The sequence below is a fragment of the Bos mutus genome, chromosome 9 (assembly GCF_027580195.1).
Source record: "Bos mutus isolate GX-2022 chromosome 9, NWIPB_WYAK_1.1, whole genome shotgun sequence".
Classification (NCBI taxonomy): Eukaryota; Metazoa; Chordata; class Mammalia; order Artiodactyla; family Bovidae; genus Bos; species Bos mutus.
The window spans coordinates 32390016-32409858 of record NC_091625.1 but is presented as its reverse complement, the minus strand read 5'-3'; the positions used below and the strand labels follow the sequence as shown (position 1 = coordinate 32409858).

Below are 19843 nucleotides of genomic sequence, written 5' to 3'. Positions count from 1 at the left end.
TATTTTTGTCTCACTCTCAACTTCATGAAACACAAACACTTATGCCTCTCTCAGGGCTCCTACATCAACTATTCCCTTGCCTAGCATATTGGAGGACTGATGCTGAAGCTGAAGCTCTAATATTTTGGCCACCTGATGCAAAGAGCTGACTCTTTGGAAAAGACTCTGATGCTGGGAAAGATTGAAGGCAAAAGGACAAGAGGGTGGCAGAGGATGAGATGGTTAGATAGCATCACCAACTCAATGGACATGAATTTAAGCAAACCCTGGGAGATAGTAGAGGACAGAGGAGCCCGGCATGCTCCAGTCCATGAGGTCTCAAAGAGGCAGGCAGGACTTTATGACTCAGCAATTGCCCAGCATGTTCTTCCCTGACTTTCATTTGGCTCTTTCCTTCTCATTCAGGTCTTTTCTCAGACATCATTTACGTAGAGAAGCCTTCCACGTACCTACCTAAAATAGCAGCCATGCTTCTCTCGCTATTAGCTTGCTGCTGCTGCTGCTGCTGCTGCTGCTTCTGCTAAGTTGCTTCAGTCGTGTCTGACTCTGTGTGACTCTGGTTCATTTCCACAAGCCCCTGTGACTAAGAACCCTGAAATCACCTTACTCACTGTTTTTTGACTGCCTCCCAACCAGAATGCAAGCTCAACAAGGCAGATACTTTGTTTATCTTATTCTTTGATGTATCTCCAGCACCTAGCATGTGGTAAATATTCATTAAATTAATTGAATTAATGTATAAATAAAAAGCAGAAATCAGCCCTCTTTCTTAAAACAATTGTATATTTTATCTCTATGATCTCTTAGTTAGATGATTCTGTGAATTCAGCTTCATATCTCAACAACATCCATCCCAAAGTACTTACACAGGAAATGGAGACCAAAACTAAAACAAACTCACACCCTTTTCTCTAGCAGCCAATTTTTAAATTAGCAGTTAAAAATCAAAACATGAAACTCCTTCTTCTGAGAGGCTCTCCCTCTAGGTTACATTAGAAAAATCCACCCTACATCTAAATGGAGTTTTGATGTTTATGATCTCAGCTTTCATTATTGAAGTTTAACTAGTATATGTAAGGTTTAAAGATATTTGAAGCTGTTTTAAAAAAAGAATCTCATAAATTACAAGCAACCTACAGGAAATGAAAGGTCAGCGTTGTTTCCTCCTACTCTTCTCCCAGTAGAACTGAAGAGTTTCTTTCAGCCTTGTATGCAGTCTGCCATGGCATGTCTGTATTTATCCATCCCTTAAGGCAAGACATACCAGTAACCTCTGATTTCATAATCTCGCATAATAAGTAATCATGAGCTATGGTCCTAATTCTTTCCCTACAGCTGAATTTTAAAGGAATTTAGAAACTCATTTTTTAAATATATTTGTAAACAAGAAATGAAGTCAGATGATACTAATATTAGACTTGTTTTCTTGCTAAGTCACTTCAGTCATGTCTGACTCTTTGAGACCCTGTGGACATAGCCCACCAGGCTTCTCAGTCCATGGGATTCTCCAGGCAAGAATACTGAAGTGGGTCGCCATGCCCTCCTCCAGGGAATCTTCCCAACCCAGGGATTGAACTGGTGTCTCCTATATCTGCATTGGCAGATGAGTTCTTTATCACTAGAGCCACCTGGGTAGCCCCTAATATTAGACTATTAATATGCTAATCATTTCCACCATTATAATATATTTCATATAAAAGGAAGATCCAAGGATGATGATAAATCTGTCATCTGTTCCACAGGGAAATTTAATTTTGCTTAGTTACCTTTTGCTTTTAAGAATGTATCAGGGAAAAATTGCAATAAAACAAGATACGAAGTCAGCCAATAGAACAATTATGTATAGCACTTCCCTGGTGACTCAGATGGTAAAGAATCTGCCTGAAATGCAGGAGACCTGGGTTCAACCCATGAGTCAGGAAGTTCTCCTAGAGAAGGGAATGACAACCCCCTCCAGTATTCTTGCCTGGAGAATTCCATAGACAGAGAAGCCTGGCAGGCTACAGTCCGTGGGGTCACAAAGAGTCAGACATGACTGAGTGACTATCACTTAAGACTTATAAGTACTTAAAACTAATTAAATAATAACAGTCTCCAATTAATAAACCAAAAATAAACCGTAAATTTTGCTTGGACTTCAGACATCATTTTCCCATAGAAATAATATGTTAAGTACTGTGTCTTTTACTGGATCAGCACACAAAAGTATTTTCATCAATGTCAATATAATACTTTTTTTGCAATTATGCTTGTTATGCTTGTTATATGCTTGTTCATAATAAAAAATAATTTTAAAATACAGTTATACAAAGATCCATCTAGTCAAGGCTATGGTTTTTTTCCTGTGGTCATGTATGGATGTGAGTTGGACTGTGAAGAAAGCTGAGCACTGAAGAATTGATGCTTTTGAACTGTGGTGTTGAGAAGACTCTTGAGAGTCCCTGGACTGCAAGGAGATCCAACCAGCCCATTCTGAAGATCAGCCCTGGGATTTCTTTGGAAGGAATGATGCTAAAGCAGAAACTCCAGTACTTTGGCCACCTCATGTGAAGAGTTGACTCATTGGAAAAGACCCTGATGCTAGGAAGAATTGGGGGCGGGAGGAGAAGGGGATGACAGAGGATGAGATGGCTGGATGGCATCACTGACTCGATGGACATGAGTTTGAGTGAACTCCAGGAGTTGGTGATGGACAAGGAGGCCTGGCGTGCTGCAATTCATGGGGTCACAAAGAGTCAGACACGACTGAGCGACTGAACTGAACTGATACACAAATAAACAAATGTATTAAAATATGATTTCATAACTTTTTATTTCCCATGAATATAGTAGAGGTAAAAGCAGGTTTGATTGTACAATAGTGAGGTGGAGGGCAATTTTCAGGGTCACAAGTGGAACAAAAACAGAGAAAGAGTGGGAGGTGACAGAGAAGAAAACAGAAGTAGAAAAGGGAGAAAAAGAAAATAATAGAGGGAGAGAGAGAGAGGAGAGAAAGTTGTAGTAGTAAAGGAAATTTAAAAAACAAAGCAAAACAGTTGACAAGAGACTTCCCTGGCGGTCCAGTGGCTACGACTCTGTGCTCCCAGAGTAGAGGGCCCCATTTCCATCCTTAGGGGACTAGATCCTGCATGCCACAACTAAAACCCGGACAACCAAATAAATATTTAAAAGCAAATAAGTGTTAATAGTTTAAAACAAATAGAAACACTTGACAAAAGCTAGAAAAGTGAGAGAGAAAACTAGGTGGGCTAAAGATGATAAAGAGATTCCTTACATAGGAATCAACCAACCGGAGACTTGAAATATGCACAGATAGAGCTTGGAAGGGGTATGACCTCTTGAAAGGGAAGAAAATTGAAAGAGGGAGAAGTTTTAACTCAACCGGTTCTGAAGCAGGGCACTGGTGACTAGAAAGCTGGCCAGCTTGGTGTTGCCTGGAGCAAGGGTGGGCAGGGAAAACCTCAGATCAGGCCAAGGTCTTTGAAGACCAAGGGTCCATACAATTTGAAGACCTATGTCCTAAATTTAGAAATATCCACATGTTTTTAGAAACAACTTGATTGAGGTATAATTTACATGCCTTCAAATTCACCTGTTTCAAGTATGCAATTCAATGATTTCCAGCAAATTTATCATTTTCGCACAACCATGACTGCCCCACTGTTTTAGAACATTTCCATCATTCCAATATGACCCTCCCACTCCTTTACAGTTAATCTCTGTTTCCACTCCCGGCCCCAGGCAATCACTAATCTGTTTATGTATAGATCTGCCTTTTCTGGACATTTCATATAAGTAGAATCATGCAGTATGTGGCCTTCTGTGTCTGGAGTCTTTCACTTAGCATGATGATTTTGATGTTCATGTTGGAATGTGTATGAAGATCTCTTTTTATGCTAAATAGTTTTCCCTTGTATAAGCACATTTTGTTTTTCCACTCACTGGTTCGTGGACATTGGAGTTGTTTCTACTTTTTGGCTATTATGAATAATGCTGCTTAGAATATTTTGCCTGCAAGTCTTTATGTGGACACCTATTGTGTTTTAAGCAAATGTGACTGAGAGATTAACTTGTTTATGGAAAACACAAATTCTCGGGTGTGTTATGTTCCAGGGAACATAATTGCCTGGAAACACTCCATGCAGCACATAGAGTGGACTTTTAAAAACCAAATTAGATCACATCCCTTCTCTAATTACCATTTTTTCAGTGGCTTCCCATCTCATTAAGAGTGAAGCCTGACCTCCTTGCCAGAGTTCACGGGACTCTGCCTGACCTGCCTCCAGCCGACCTGTTTCACTTCATCACTTGCTATTTTTGTCTCACTCTCAACTTCATGAAACACAAACACTTATGCCTCTCTCAGGGCTCCTACATCAACTATTCCCTTTGCCTAGCATATTGGAGGGACTGATGCTGAAGCTGAAGCTCTAATATTTTGGCCACCTGATGCAAAGAGCTGACTCTTTGGAAAAGACTCTGATGCTGGGAAAGATTGAAGGCAAAAGGACAAGAGGGTGGCAGAGGATGAGATGGTTAGATAGCATCACCAACTCAATGGACATGAATTTAAGCAAACCCTGGGAGATAGTAGAGGACAGAGGAGCCCGGCATGCTCCAGTCCATGAGGTCTCAAAGAGGCAGGCAGGACTTTATGACTCAGCAATTGCCCAGCATGTTCTTCCCTGACTTTCATTTGGCTCTTTCCTTCTCATTCAGGTCTTTTCTCAGACATCATTTACGTAGAGAAGCCTTCCACGTACCTACCTAAAATAGCAGCCATGCTTCTCTCGCTATTAGCTTGCTGCTGCTGCTGCTGCTGCTGCTGCTTCTGCTAAGTTGCTTCAGTCGTGTCTGACTCTGTGTGACTCTGGTTCATTTCCACAAGCCCCTGTGACTAAGAACCCTGAAATCACCTTACTCACTGTTTTTTGACTGCCTCCCAACCAGAATGCAAGCTCAACAAGGCAGATACTTTGTTTATCTTATTCTTTGATGTATCTCCAGCACCTAGCATGTGGTAAATATTCATTAAATTAATTGAATTAATGTATAAATAAAAAGCAGAAATCAGCCCTCTTTCTTAAAACAATTGTATATTTTATCTCTATGATCTCTTCGTTAGATGATTCTGTGAATTCAGTTTGTGAATTTCTAAGCCAATGGCCCTGGTGGCTCAGAGGTTAAAGCGTCTGCCTCCAATGTGGGAGACCTGGGTTCGATACCTGGGTCGGGAAGATCCCCTGGAGAAGGAAATGGTAGCCCACTCCAGTATTCTTGCCTGGAGAATCCCATGGATGGAGAAGCCTGGTAGGCTACAGTCCATGGGGTCGCAAAGAGTCGGACACAACTGAGCGACTTCACCTTCACCTTCAAGCCAATGGCCCAACGGTCAAATTCTGGCAAACAATGTACCATAACTGGCCTTCACATATGTTTGTTTTATGCAACAAATACCTTGGAACCTTATTCTCATTTCTTTGGTCCATCTCTGTTTCATCTGCTGAGAGCTCAGGTTTAACTCCTGTTGACAAGGTCCCAACTCAAGCAGGTACAGAATTATTCTGCTTTCTGCCTTGAGCCTCTCCCATACCCTGGGCTTATGTATCACCATAACCCTGAGGGGAGCTTTGTTAGTGCTGCCCAGGGAGACATCAGCCATCAACCAATGTGGGAGCCAGGCTTCATCCTCTCTTCCCTCAGATGGAAAATTCTTGAAAAAATTCACACTTTGCAAAAGTTGCAGCCAAACTGAGTCCCTGTGCCTACAACAGAGATTTGGATAACACCCCCTTGTGTTGACTTTTCTACTCCTCTGGTCCCATTCTCCTTGCTCCTTTACTCTTATTCCCTGGAATCACCTCCTTAACACATGCCCTGCAGCCAAGTCTTTGTCTCATCCTCTGCTTTAAGTGGAAGCCAAATTAGCTCTATAACTTACATAGCTTTTTCTTTTAAATTATGAATTGATTGTCCAGATTTAAGGTTCAAAATATTTCACGTTAAATTCTGGGTTTTCACCTTCGAATACTGCATATAGCATAATATGCAGCATGTAACCTCACATACAATAATTTTTATGGTTTTCGTTTGATGAGAAAAATTATAGTTCATATGGACATTAGCTTATTTTGAAATCTTCAAACTTTCAACTGTTAATAGGTTATTTCCGCTGTTCTGTGAGGAAAATGGTCTCAGAACTGTGATTCCATTAGGAATGAGAGGAGGTAGGGGGTTCTTTTCATTATAGAATGTAGCAGAATAATTTTAAGGAGTGTTTGGCTGCATTAGATTTCCTGTGGGATAGGAAACCAAGAAATTAATGGCTATGGGACTAAAATAGACAGTGATCAGTGCCTGTGAATAGAGCTGCTTCAGTACTAAACCAACTCAGCCTTACTGTTTGTAGGGTAAGATGACTGTACCATATGACTACCAAAAGAATTCTTTGTTTTGATTTCGATGCTCCATAAGTAAAACTCATTCATTCAAGCATGTAGTAATAAAGCAAGACTAATTGCAATAGTGATACATTCTTCTTGCCTTGCACACCATTATTTTGCTTTTAAGAATACATCTTTTATCTTCCCACCTTCAGTAGAGTCAATTATTTGTGGTTCGTATCTCAGGTATAGTTTTACATCCTAGTCCCTCTCTTTTGATTTGCCCAGTTCACTTAAAAGCATCTTGTATGTCTGAATCAATCCTGGCATTTTGTCTTATATGGGGTTTAGGCTTGTCTAGTACCCTGGAGACTTCTTCAGTTCAGTTCAGTTCAGTTCAGTCGCTCAGTCATGTTCGACTCTTTGTGACCCCATGCATCGCAGCACACCAGGCCTCCCTGTCCATCACCAACTCCCGGAGTTCACTCAGACTCACGTCCATCGAGTCAGTGATGCCATCCAGCCATCTCATCCTCTGTCGTCCCCTTCTCCTCCTGCCCCCAATCCCTCCCAACATCAGAGTCTTTTCCAATGAGTCAACTCTTCACATGAGGTGGCCAAAGTACTAGAGTTTCAGCTTTAGCATCATTCCTTCCAAAGAAATCCCAGGTCTGATCTCCTTCAGAATGGACTGGTTGGATCTCCTTGCAGTCCAAGGGACTCTCAAGAGTCTTCTCCAACACCACAGTTCAAAAGCATCAATTCTTCAGCGCTCAGCCTTCTTCACAGTCCAACTCTCACATCCATACCTGACCACAGGAAAAACCATAGCCTTGACTAGACTGACCTTTGTTGGCAAAGTAATGTCTCTGCTTTTGAAGGAGACTTCTTCCCCCAACACCTTTGGGGATACAGTGTCTCAGGTTGCTTATGACTGAACCAGTTTTGTAATTAATTATTGCTAATTCTTCAGTATTCAGCCTGCATGGAAGGCACTGCCTTTATTTTTACATTTCCCAACTGTATATTTAGTTTCCGTTGGGTCCATTATTAATACATTTTTTTAAAATTCCCATCCTTTCCAAAAGGATGCTGCTGGTAGGTGAAGGAACATTTGTCTTTGCTAACTTTTAATAATATCAAAAAGTTAAACTTACAAAGAAACACTTAATTACAAGAACAGTATTAAGTGTAGCAAAAATACATTTTTTTTTTCTTTTGGACCAAAGCTCACAGACGATTTTATACAGAAGACCTATATTAGCCAGCATCAATGGAAACAGTGAGAGACTTTATATTTTGGGGCTCCAAAATCACTGCAGATGGTGACTGCAGCCATGAAATTAAAAGATACTTCCTCCTTGGAAGAAAAGTTATGACCAACCTAGATAGCATATTAAAAAGCAGAGACATTACTTTGCCAACAAAGGTCCGTCTAGTCAAAGCTATGGTTTTTCCAGTGGTCATGTATGGATATGAGAGTTGGACTATAAAGAAAGCTGAGCACCGAAGAATTGATGCTTTTGAACTGTGGTGTTGGAGAAGACTCTTGAGAGTCCCTTGGACTGCAAGGAGATTCAACCAGTCCATCCTAAAGGAAATCAACTCTGAATATTCATTGGAAGGACTGATGCTGAAGCTGAAACTCCAATACTTTGGCCACCTGATGCAAAGGACTGACTCATTGCAAAAGACCCTGATGCTGGGAAAGAGTGAAGGTGGGAGGAGAAGGGGATGACAGAGGATGAGATGGTTGGATGGCATCACCAACTCGATGGACATGAGTATGAGTAAACTCTGGGAGTTGGTGATGGACAGGGAGGCCTGGCGTGCTGCAGTCCATGGGGTCGCAAAGAGTCGGACACGACTGAGCAACTGAACTGAACTGAACTGATATCAGCCAGGGAGCCTCATAACAAACAATAGAAATGGACTTTGCCTGGTGTGGGCAGAAAAGGGATTATTTAAAGGATATTGGTTAGTTCAGAGATTGTCCAGGGGAGCAGTCAAGTTCAGAAGCCATGCGGTCCGGGGTATGACCAAAATCACATCACAAAACTATTCCTGTGAGGACACAGCTGCTGCCGCCACTTAGTATCAGAAATCACAGCTTGCACAGTTGACAGTGTTGGCACTTGACATCGGATGCTACTACAGATGCAGCTGGCCTTAGAAACCAGATGTTGCTGCTACGACCACTACAAGCAGAAATGCTCCCCCTGTCTTATTTGTAAGACTAGCTCCCAATTCAAAGTGAGGTGGAAGAAGAGATCGCCTCTTATGTTTCCTTTTAATAGATAAACTCACACAGAACTAACCCCACAGCAGACTTCCTTCAAAGTCTCATTGGCCAAAATTGGGTCACATGGTCCTTTTTAAGCCAACCACTCATATAGAAAATAGAATAATCATAGTGGGCTAGATTAATTGATTCACCTGTTGGGGAAGACCAGTATTCCTTGAAGTATAAAGTCACAGGAGGAGCATGGGTACCTGTACAAAACTGAAGAAGTCTTGTTCTCAAGAAAGAACAGCTATCGGTTGACAAACAATGTGGTGGACATTTCCATGGAACCTTAATGTCTTCACAATATAGGCCCATTTTATAAGACCCATCCACATGCTTCTTCCCAAGCTTCTTTGTCACCTATTCTCTTGTCTTATTCTTTTCATGTCTATAGCAATCTGACCAATGTATTTGTTACTGTACATCAGCTGATCTCTCCAGGATAAAACAAAGATGTTATACCACTTAAAGTTCTACCTACTGTGAGAATTTTCCACCTTCCAGTAAGTGGGACTGAGTGGCTCTCAGCAATCCATTTGAAGCTGGGGCCAGCTTATTATGCAAAGCCATCTGTAAGTTCCATTTTCGTTTTCATTTTTTTTTCAGTTAGCTGATACTGGAGAAGTGTTCCTGGTGTTGCAAGTCTGGTTGGTGGAGAAGGGGCATGTGGCGTGGGTAGGCATAGTAAGAAGCCACCAGCCTATGAAACTTGAGCTTTCAGGACCTGCTCAGATGCACTCATCTATATACTGTTTCCACTTGGATATGCTTGACTTTATAGCTGGGTAGATCAGATAACACCCAGTGCATGATGAGCAGCTTATATTTCGTAGTCACCTGGTTTCTATCAGGACCCAGTGGCCAGCCAAGTTCTCCTCCTCCAAAAGAAGAATGGACCTCGCTGAAGAAGGCATAGCTTTGTTCTAAATCCTTGACATTTCTACTGTGAATCTTGTACTGTTGCAACCTTTCCACACCACAGACTTCATGTGATTTTTGACCATCACTGATCTCACTGGGTCCTAATAGGCCATATGGAAAAGCCACAGCCTGGACAAACTGGAGAGTCTTCCTCTGGACCCTGCTTGAAGCTGTCAGCCTCTCAAGTCACTCAGGAAGGAGCTGAAGGGCACACAAAACACCACATCTGTTGCTTCTAAAATCCAAAGAGCACCAGAAATCATAGTACTTTTTTCTAGAGGTAGGAAACAAATTGTCCTTGACATTAGAGAGGATAAACTTCACAGGCCACACAGCACAGATACTGAGCCGTCACTGCTTTAGAATAGGGTTTATTTCCTACTTTCTGGCATGCAGTTTCAGTCTAAAATACCAGCCACTTCCTGCTCTCTGGAGCTCATCAGCATATTATTGCTGATTTGGCTGAGGATGGTGAGACAACTTAGTTCTTATAGACTAACTCATGGCACAGAGAATAGAGAGTTAAAATAACTTGGAGTTGAAAATCTGTTTCTGTCATCTGAGGTGAAATCAAACTACTTATAATGTTCTCTGTTGGAACAGAGAGAACGGAGCATCCAGATAAAAGCTGCAGTCATAGTGTGTGTAGATTTGCTGCAATAAAGCAACTGGATTTGGAAGATTACTGTATTTGGAATTCCCACTTGACTTAGCCTACACTAATCCTCTGTGATTTTCAAGACTCATCCATCTTTTGCACTGGCCAAAAGTGCAGATGGATAGGAAATACCATGGCCTCATCTCTGTGATTTCCCCAGGGATGCACTTTAAAAAATATTACAGTAATTTTTTACTCAACATGTCAAGTTGTAGGAATTCTGCCACTTTCTGAGGTCATCTGTCTTAATAATATACCCAGAAACTGGGGAAGTAAACATGGCAGGGACTCAGGGTCCTATTGGGATGCATGTTAGTAGTGTTCAGGGCACGGGACCACTCTAGATACTTTAAGTAGAAAGAGTTTTAAGACAGGGAATTAGGTGCTCACAAAAATCACTGGAAAGTCTGGAAACACAAGTGTCAGAAGGCTGACACCAGAACTGCTGCTGCTACTGCTACTGCTAAGTCACTTCAGTCGTGTCCGACTCTGTGCGACCCCAGAGACGGCAGCCCACCAGTCTCCCCCGTCCCTGGGATTCTCCAGGCAAGAACACTGGAGTGGGTTGCCATTTCCTTCTCCAATGCATGAAAGTGAAAAGTGAAAGTGAAGTCGCTCAGTTGTGTCTGACTCTTAGTGACCCCAGGGACTGCAGCCCACCAGGCTCCTCCATCCATGGGATTTTCCAGGCAAGAGTACTGGAGTGGGGTGCCGTTGCCTTCTCCAGACACCAGAACTACTGAGTTCAAAGACACATCAGAGCCACAACCGCTAATACTGGAGTGAAAGTGAAAGAAAGTGAAGTCGCTCAGTCGTGCCCAACTCTTTGCGGCCCCATGGACTGTAGGCTCCTCTGTCCATGGGATTTTCCAGGCAAAAACACTGGAGTGGGTTGCCATTTCCTTCTCCAGGGGATCTTCCCAACCCAGGGATCAAACCCGGGTCTCCCACATTGTAGGCAGACGCCTTACCGTCTGAGCCACCAGGGAAGTCTCAATACTGCAGAATTTCCCATTATACAGATGAATTACAAACCTAGCTGTCTGCCATCCGTTATGATCGCTGTAACTCTAATGTACATAGAACTCTTGCAGAGATTTTTGAGAAATGCATCATTCTGAATCCTATGTCAATCCTACTGCTGTTATTATGGTCAGCACACCTACCTTGGCTTTAGCAGTTAATTACCACTATTTGTCTTCTTCTATCTTAGCATCCCTATTAATCAGGAGCCCTCTCAACCAAAAAGTATTTCCTTCTTACCCCAGCACATGAATAAGAAAAGCAAACCACTTTTTATATCTATACAGTTCTCAAGCCTCTGGTATAGGACTTATTTTCTAATCATTTCTTCCTTTTCCTAAGCAGGAGGAGAACGTTGAGAATAGATGAGTGGTTCATTTCTAATGAAAATTCTATGTCTTAATATCATTTTCTAGATCCTACTTAGATATATGCCTACTAAATGACTATCTGTTATTTACCTAAATTAAAAAAAAATCAATGCAATATCCATTACAAAGTGAAATAAGTGTGTGTGGAGAAAGTGGGAGTATTTTGTGCTTTACTTTAAGTATACCTCTTGATACACCTCTACTTTCTAAAGCGAGCTGACATTTTCCAAGTGTGGTGGATGAATGATCCAAAATTGTTTATGGCTCCTTTCATCAAGAGGTGGTCTATTTTCAACCCCTTGAATCTGAACTGGCCTTGTGTATTAGTCTCTTAAGGTTACCATAACAAAATACCATAGACTGGTGGCTTAACCAAAAAAAATTCATTTTTTCATAGTTCTGGAGGCTGGAAGTCCAAGATCAAGGCGTTAGCAGAGTTGGTTTCTGGCCACACTTTCACTGTGACATTTTCTCTGTATATGCACATCCCTAGTCTCTTCCTCTTCTTATAAGAGCACTGGTCCTACTGGATGATCTCCCCACCCTTATGATCTCATTTAACTTTAATTTAAAGGCCCTATCTGCTTTTAAATTACATTAAGTCACATTTGAGGTTAGGGTGTCAACATATGAATTTGGGGGGAATGCAGTTCAGTCCAAAACACCTCGCAACTTGTGTGACAATAGAAAGCTGCAGAAGTGATCATTTGTGACTAATAACAAGGCCTCGCTTCCTCTCACCTCCTTTGGAACCTCAATAACATGTGAAGAAGCCTAAGCCAGCCTGCTGGAGAGGCTTGTGGAGATCTGAGGCACCCCAATCGTTAACTCCACCTAACTGTCCACTAACTGCAATTGCAAGTAATCTAAGTCAGTGCCACGTGGAGCAGAGATAAGTTATTGCAGCTGAATCCTGAACAAACTGCTGCCTCAAGAACTGTGCACTAATAAATACTATTATATTAAGCCACTAAATTTTGAGGTGGTTTTTATACAATGACAGATAACTGGTATACCAAACCTTGTCTAATTTTCATTCGTTCTTCATGTTGTGTCCTCTTACTGTCATTTAAGTGAGATTTGGGAAACACGTAGACCAAAGAGCGTATTATCATTCAACATGCTTAATTAGAAATCACTTGTAATAAGTTCTTGGAGGAGGGCATGGCAATCCACTCCAGTTTTCTTGCCTGGAGAATCCCATGGCCAGAGAAGCCTGGTGGGCTACAGTACATGGGATTGCAAAGAGTTGGACATGACTGATGCTACTTAGGACAATTATATATTATAGATAAGAAAAGTTTTTTTAAAGAGGAATAACTAATACTTAGTCCTATTGTATATATAGACAAAGAGAAATAACATATCAACCAATGTGGTTGTTGATAATATAAGTAAATCCATGCAGCCCTGTAAAACAGGATATGATAACCCTGCACAGGGACTGAGAAAATGCCATTTAAACAAATACCATATATTAACACATATATGAAGAATCTAAAAAAAAAAGGGTATAGATAATCTTATTTACAAAGCAGAAATAGAGACACAGACATAGAGAACAAATGTATAGATACCAAGGGGAAAGGAGGAAATGGGATGAATTGGGAGATTGGGGTTGACATATATACATTCTAAAGGAGATCAGTCCTGGTTGTTCTTTGGAAGGAATGATGCTAAAGCTGAAACTCCAGTACTTTGGCCACCTCATGTGAAGAGTTGACTCATTGGAAAAGACTCTGATGCTGGGAGGGATTGGGGGCAGGAGGAGAAGGGGATGACAGAGGATGAGATGGCTGGATGGCATCACCGACTCGATGGACAAGAGTTTGGGTGAACTCTGGGAGTTGGTGATGGACAGGGAGGCCTGCTGCTGCTGCTGCTAAGTCACTTCAGTCGTGTCCGACTCTGTGCGACCCCATAGACTGCAGCCCACCAGGCTCCCCAGTCCCTGGGATTCTCCAGGCAAGAACACTGGAGTGGGTTGCCATTTCTTTCTCCAATGCATGAAAGTGAAAAGTGAAAGTGAAGTTGCTCAGTCATGTCCGACCCTCAGCGACCCCATGGACTGCAGCCTACCAGGCTCCTCCGTCCAGGGAGGCCTGGCCTGCTGCAATTCATAGGGTCGCAAAGAGTTGGACACGACTGAGCGACTGAACTGAACTTAACTGATACTATATAATAAAATAGATAACTAATGAGAACCTACTCTGTAGCACCGAACTCTACTCAGTGCTCTGTGGTGACCTAAATGGAAAGGAAATCTAAAAAAGAGGAGATAAAAGTATACAGTGACAGAGGATGAGATGGTTGGATGGCATCACCAACTCAATGGACATGAGTTTGAGCAAACTCCAGGAGATAGTGAAGGACAGGGAAGACCGGCATGCTGCATTTCATGGGGATGCAAAGAGTTGGACATGACTTAGCAACTGAACAACACCAACAAAGTATATGTATGGCTGATTCACTTTGCTGTACAGTAGAAACTAATGCACTATTAGAGGAATCAAAGACAGAATTAGAAGTTTTCTAGCCTGGTTTAAAGTATATATCCAATTCTCTTGGTTGGTTGGTCCTGATGTAGTGGTCCAAAAGCCAAAAAGTTATTTTTGGGTCATTCTACAGAGGATGAGATGGCTGGATGGCATCACTGACTCAATGGATGTGAGTCTGAGTGAACTCTGGGAGTTGGTGATGGACAGGGAGGCCTGGCGTGCTGCGATTCATGGGGTCGCAAAGAGTCGGACACGACTGAGTGACTGAACTGAACTGAACTGAAGGATTCATGAAAGTGAAATTGTTAGTCGCTCAGTCATGTCCAACTCTTTGCCACCCAGTGGACTGTAGCTCTCCAGGCTCTTGTGTCCATGGGAGTCTCCAGACAAGAACACAAGGGAATGGGTCACCATTCCCATCTGCAGGGGATCTTCCCAACCCAGGGATTGCACCCAGGTCTCCCACATTGCAGGCAGATTCTTTACCATCTGAACTAACACATAAGGATTCATACCTATTATAAAATGTAACAAAAAATATTCCTAGAGCCACCCTACCTCCCAGCTCATCTTTCAATAGAATCAGGCTCAGGTGGTTTGAACTCTGTTCCAGGAACCATGCAGCCAATCCACCCTGGTGTGACCTGTAACACCAGGGAAGAGTCAGATTTTGAGCCAAGAGTTCCCTGCACTGGGGGATTTTATCCTTCCAGTTGCCGGCTGCTTCCACTGCAGATGTTTCTTTACCCTTTGGTTATTTTCACCTTTCTTTCAGATCTCTTTATTCCCAAATGATTTTTATTCATAGTCTTCTGGTGTTTAAGTACCTACCACATCCATTTTCATGCTTTTCCTTTGCTGTGTTATGTTTCATTCTCCTCTAAGCCCTCCCTCGCTGCCACATCTGCTTTCCTCCCTTTCATTTTTTCCACATTCATTTATTCCACGCCATCCCAGCTGCTTTCCTTTGTTCAGTTCAGAACATTGGCCAGAAGCTTCCCTGTTGCTAAGTAACAACCTCACCCCCACACACTCTTTTCCACTCTCAGCTCATTTCTTCTGCTGCTTTTAAAAGTGCATGGGTCAAAGGGGCTCTCAAAGAACATGAAGGTGCTTCGTTCTTCTCTTCATACCCAGGGCATGCACACCCATCCGCACTGGCCTCCTCTTACTAGATTTTGGCTTCTTGTTTTATCTGTTATCCGTTGGATTCCTGGGTTGGGAAGATCCGCTGGAGAAGAGATAGGTTACCCACTCCAGTATTCTAGGGCTTCCCTTGTGGCTCAGCTGGTAAAGAATCTGCCTGCAATGCGGGAGACCTGGGTTTGATCCTGGGTTGGGAAGATTCCCTGAAGAAGGGAAAGGCTACCCACTCCAGTATCCTGGCCTGGAGAATTCCATGGACTGTATAGTCTGTGGGGGTCACAAAGAGTCAGACACGACTGAGCGATTTTCACTTTCACTTTATCTGTTAATTTGCCCCAGGCTGTGAGATAACATAACACAGCAAAAACCATCCCTTTAAGCTAAGACAATTTATAGATGGGAGAAGGGATATAGTGCCTGCTAAAGGGAGCACAAAATAGAAAATATTTAGACTAAACATGTAACTAAATGTTACATGGCATGGCCTGGGCTCATCAAATCCAGGTTTTAAGAACTTTCCATTAGGGATCAAGATAGCCAGCAAGTCCCTTTTACAGACCTTTATCTTGTTGAGTTTTGAGGAAGTTACCAATGGCATGTTGAGTCTGGTTTGCACAAAATAAAAGATGAAAAGAACACAAGAGCTCATTAGGCAGTTTTTCAAATCTCAGTCCTTTTCCAAACATCAATCTGACATGACATTTGTACCAAGGCATAACTGGAATTGTGTCAGCAGCCCTTCACAGCATGCTCTTAAGACATTCCAAGTCTTCTGGCACATTTTAATACTTTAATGGCAATGGTACCTCCATATGTCCAAACACTAGGACCAAGTAACAGAGATACCAGGACCTTGAAAAAAAATCCTCTTTTCCCCCTTGCAATGCCATAAATAATTTCCCTCCCTGGTGTGAATTCCTTCTCTCTCCTTGTGCATTGATGTAATGCCTGGGAAGCCTTCCCTGATAACCCTGCCCCACGTTGTTGCTCTCGGTCCTTTGCCCACTGTCACCACTGAGCTAACTGGGGGGTATTCGGGGTGCTTTGTCTGTAAGCACCACAGCCTTTCACTCGCTGTGTGTCCTTACTCCTCAGGTACAGCTCTCTGTGAGGGATGAACTCAGAGCCTGTGTGTAATGTATACTTGATCAGTTGCCTTATGTTTAGTCGTAGAACACAGGTACTCTGTTAAGGGAGTTGTTTTCTTAGTTTTATTTTCTAGAGAAGAGAAAGAGCGATCATTTTCTTTGTATTAAAGCCCAAATTTATCAGCACTCAAAGTACCAGCAATGAAACTTATATATTTGCATCACTATCCAGATTTGCAGACTGAGCATTTCAGTAGAGAAAATTTTCAAGAGCCTTGTTTTGGCTCGTTGGTTGATAGAGTAGAATCCCCACGAGCCTAAAATCCACTCCAAGATATTCTAAGAATGCCTGACCAGAACTGGAATTGGCAAGCTACTATGATTTTCCTTCTAGAATGAAGCCCCTTTGGGATACTATATCTTCTGAAAGGTTCAGAAAATTTTAACATGATTTTAGTTTTTATTTTAGGGTAATCTCAACTCATGAAATATATATATATTTGAACATCCTGGAATTTTTGATTTATTTATATACTGCTTAAACAACTGAAAATTACACATAATTTTTACTACTTTTCAATATTCTCTCTTTTAACCCTCTTCTATCCAACTTGAGGTAGCAGTCAACACCGCATGTCATATTAATTTCTTTTCTTCACATCTCCACATGTTTAATTCCTTTATCCCCTTCTGCTCCACTTCATCACTGTTATCTATCATCCCACAGTATCTCCTGTGACTGAACACTGGTGCTCTGTCCCCATGTACAAGGACAGGGAATGGGAAAGGAGAAGAAGGATGTTGAGAGAGTTCACTTTAAAATATATATATATCATTGTAGTATAGTTGCTTTACGGTGTTGTAAAGTTAGTTTCTGTACAGTTACTGTACAGTTAGTTTCTGCTGTACAGCAAAGCGAATCAGCCACGTGTATACATATATCACCTCTTTTTTGGATTTTCTTCCCATTTACGTCACCACAGAGCACAGAGTAGAGTTCCCTGTGCTCTACAGTAGGTTCTCACTAGTTGTCTATTTTGTACACGGTTAGTGTATATATGTCAATCTCAACCTTCCAATTCATCCCACCAGCCTGCCTTCCCCCTTGGTGTCCATATATTTGTTCTTTACACCTGTGTCTCTATTTTCGCTTTGCAAGTAAGATGATTTGTGCCAGTTTTCCAGATTCCATATATATGTGTTAATATACAATATTTGTTTTTCTCTTTCTGACTTACTTCACTCTGTATGAGTCTCTAGGTCCATTCCATGTCTCTGTAAATGACACAATTTCATTCCTTTTTATAGTTGAGTAATACCTCATATCTTTTAATTCCTCATTCTCTTTATTTTAATAAGGAAACACCATAAGACATAAAACTACTCCTTTTCATTAAACTTGATTTTTAATTACGACAAACAATACTCCAATAAGATGCATTGCGTATATTTTTGTGTACATATCTTGCAGGAGATGCGGGTTTGATTCCTGGTTCAGGGAGCTCCCCTGGAGAAGGGAATGGATACTCCAGTACTCTTGCCTGGGGAACCCCATGGACAGAGAAGCCTGGAGAACTATGGTCCGTGTGGCCACAGAGAGTCGGATGTGAGCCACCCACTCTCGGGGTGGCTAAGCACACACGCACGAGGTGTTTCCAAGGACACAGACCTAGAATTGGAATTTCAGGGGGAAAGGGCTTTATATTGTTGTTTTATATATCTTGAAATAAATATAAACTTTTATGTGTCGAGATGGACAAAGTATATAAAAAGTTAATTCACAAAACAGCAATAAATGACCAATAAACACATTAAAGATACTCAAACTTTTACTAGCAGGAAAAGAAAAATTAAACAATGGGATATTACTTTATAGCTATTGAACTGTCAAACATTAAAAAACAATAAAACCTATTACTGAGGGCAATATGGGAGTAAACTGCCTTAGCTTTTCTTGGAAAGCAATCTAGCAACATCTATTAAAACTAAAATTATATATAGAGTTAGACCAACAAACTCATTCTTAGAATCCAACCCATAAAAAGAAAAGACCAAAAGGTTAGAATATATAAACAAAGATGCTTTGGGCAATATTCATTTTTTTCTACAAATACTTGCCAAGTGCTATGTTGCCATCACTTCAGAAATGAATAAGACACAGGCCCTGCCCTCAAGGTATTCATAGCCAAGACAGCTAAGTAACCAAGCAGTTGGAGTTCACAAGAGAGGTGCTGAGGAAGCAATTCAGGCCTGAGATGGAGGGCTGCAAAAACTTCACTGAAAAGTGCACTCACATAACTTGGTAAAATATAGCCTGTTCCTAAGGCCTTGGATTAAGTTGCATGATCCAGGAGAGCTGAAAAGGATAAAGATAACTGGACATGGGGAAACATAACCCTAAATTGGACATGAAACAAAAGTCACAGGTAATCTAATTTTTCTAATGGCAGGGGAGACAGAATATGAGGTACACAGTGGAAAAAGGACTTCCTTGTTGTGATAGAATCAAAAGAGTCTATGATTAAATGGTAGCCAAAAACATTGTATTGTTCTATGCCTGGTACAGAGTACACTCTTGAAAGGTATTTGTTGACCCAACGAAGATGGGAAGAGAATGTAAAAATGTTTAGCTCAGTGGTGATCATTTTGGAATGTACAGAATATCGAATCTATGTTGTATATTAGAAAGTAAGATGATGTTGTGAGTCAGTTATACTTCAAAACCAAACAAACAAACTCAAAGAAAAAGAGACCAGATTGGTGATTACCAGAGTTGGGGGGGAAGGAGGAAGGGGATGGGAAATTGGATGAAGGTGGTCAAAGGGTACAACCTCCAGCTATAAGATAAGTAAGTACTAGAGATGCAATGTGCCACATGGTAAATATAATTAACACTGCTGAAAGATGTATACAAAAGTCCTGAAGAGAGTAAATCCTGAGTTCTCATCATAAGGATTTTTTTTCTTTTATTGAATCTGTATGAGATAACTGATGTTCACTAAATTTGTGATAATCATCTCATGATGTATGTAGATCAAATCATCATGTTGTATACCTAAAACTCATACAGTGCTGTGTGTCAATTTTATCTCAATAAAACTGGAAGAAAAAAGTGAGATATTAGAGTAAGTGTTTAAAATGAAAATGTAATTATTTTACCCTCTTTAATTTAACAAATATACATAAAAGGGTTTAGCTCGGGGCTTCCCTTGGTGGCTCAGTGGTAAAGAATCCACTGCCAATGCAGGAGACAGTGGGTTTGATCCCTGATCTGGGAGGATCCCACATGTGGCAGAGTAACTAAGCCTGTGCACCTCAGCTACTCAGCCTGTGCACTAGAGCCTGGAAGCCACCACTGAAGTCTGTGCACCCTACAGTCCATGCTCCAGAACAAGGGCAGCCTCTCCAATGAGAAGCCCATCACCCCAACTGGAGAGTAGCTCCCCGCTCATCACAACCAGAGAAAAG

At 41.5% G+C, this 19843-nt stretch overlaps 1 long non-coding RNA gene across 2 annotated transcripts in view; it reads left to right on the top strand.

Annotated features, from left to right (window-relative positions):
- The window catches only part of LOC138989137 (uncharacterized), an 86763-nt gene that overhangs the window by 40000 nt on the left and 26920 nt on the right, over positions 1 to 19843 (top strand). The gene's annotated exons all lie outside the window — the stretch shown is intronic.